The following is a 1296-nucleotide window of genomic DNA, read 5'->3' on the forward strand; positions in this document are numbered from 1 at the left end:
CTTGTCTTGGTCCTAATCTTAGATGAAAAGCTTTGAACTTTTTACCATTAAGTGTGATGTTGCTATGGGTTTTATTAGGTTAAAGAAGTTCCTTTATATTTCCAGTTTGTTAGCATTACTTGTTTTAATATGGCATATTACATTGACTTTTGTATGTTGAACCAAGCTTGCATTCCCAGATGAATTTCATTTGGTCATGTTGTATAATCATTTTTATACATTGCACAATTCTGCTTGCTAGTATTTTGTTTGTGATTCTTGCATCTATATTCATAAGGTATATTGATCTATAGTTTTTCTTTCTTGTAATGTGTTTGTTTTGTTTTGCTCTCTGGGCAATACTGACCTAGTACAATGAGTTGGGAATTATTCGTTTCTGTTTTTTGGAAGAGTTTGTAAAGAATTGGTATTAATCCCTCCTTCCTCCTTAAATGTTTGGAAGAATTCATCACCGAACCCATCTGGCACTGGATTTTTCTTTAGGGGTAGTTTTGTTATTGTTGTTGTTGTTTTGTTTTTTTCAAATTTAGTCTCTTTACCTTTTTTTTTTTTTTTTTGGTGGGGGGTAGGAGAGGAGCAGAGTCAGAGGGAGAGAGAATATCTCAAGTAGGCTCCATACCCAGTGCAGAGCCCACGGGGCTTGATCTCATGATCTCCCTGAGATCATGACCTGAGCCAAAATCAAGAATCAGACACTTAAATGACTGAACCACCCTCATTACATTTTATACATTTATTTATAATTTCTATCTTTTCTTAAGTCATCTTGGTGAAATATGTCTTTCTCAGAATTTATCAGTTTCATTTAGTTTATCTAGTCTTCTCTTCTTGTTTAGTTATTCTAACTAAAGACTTGACAATTTTGTTGATATTTTTAGAAAAGACAACTTTTCATTGATTTTATTTTTTATTCTCTAATTTGTTTCAAAGAATTACTAATACTTAATAATTATTATATTTTTCCTCCTTGGTTTGGGTTAAATTTAGACTTCTTTTTTCTTAGTTTTTCCAGTTGGGAGATTAGGTTTTTGGTTTGAAATCTTTCTTCATAATAATTTCTAATTTCATTCCATTTTGATCACACTAAGTTTCTAAAATCTGGTGTGTTTTATATTTGCTGCACATTTCAGTTCAAACTAGCCGTGTTTCAAGTGCTTAATACACACATGTGGCTAGTGGACTCTGTACTGGATAGCAAAATTGCAGCAGCTTCAATTCCTCATTGAATCTCCCATAATTAATTTTATCCCAACAATAAGTTTTGCCACTTAAACCTAATCAAAGCTATCCATTCTT

Source organism: Leptonychotes weddellii, chromosome 10 (genome assembly GCF_054177405.1).
Source record: "Leptonychotes weddellii isolate Sample4059 chromosome 10, ASM5417740v2, whole genome shotgun sequence".
Taxonomy (NCBI): domain Eukaryota; kingdom Metazoa; phylum Chordata; class Mammalia; order Carnivora; family Phocidae; genus Leptonychotes; species Leptonychotes weddellii.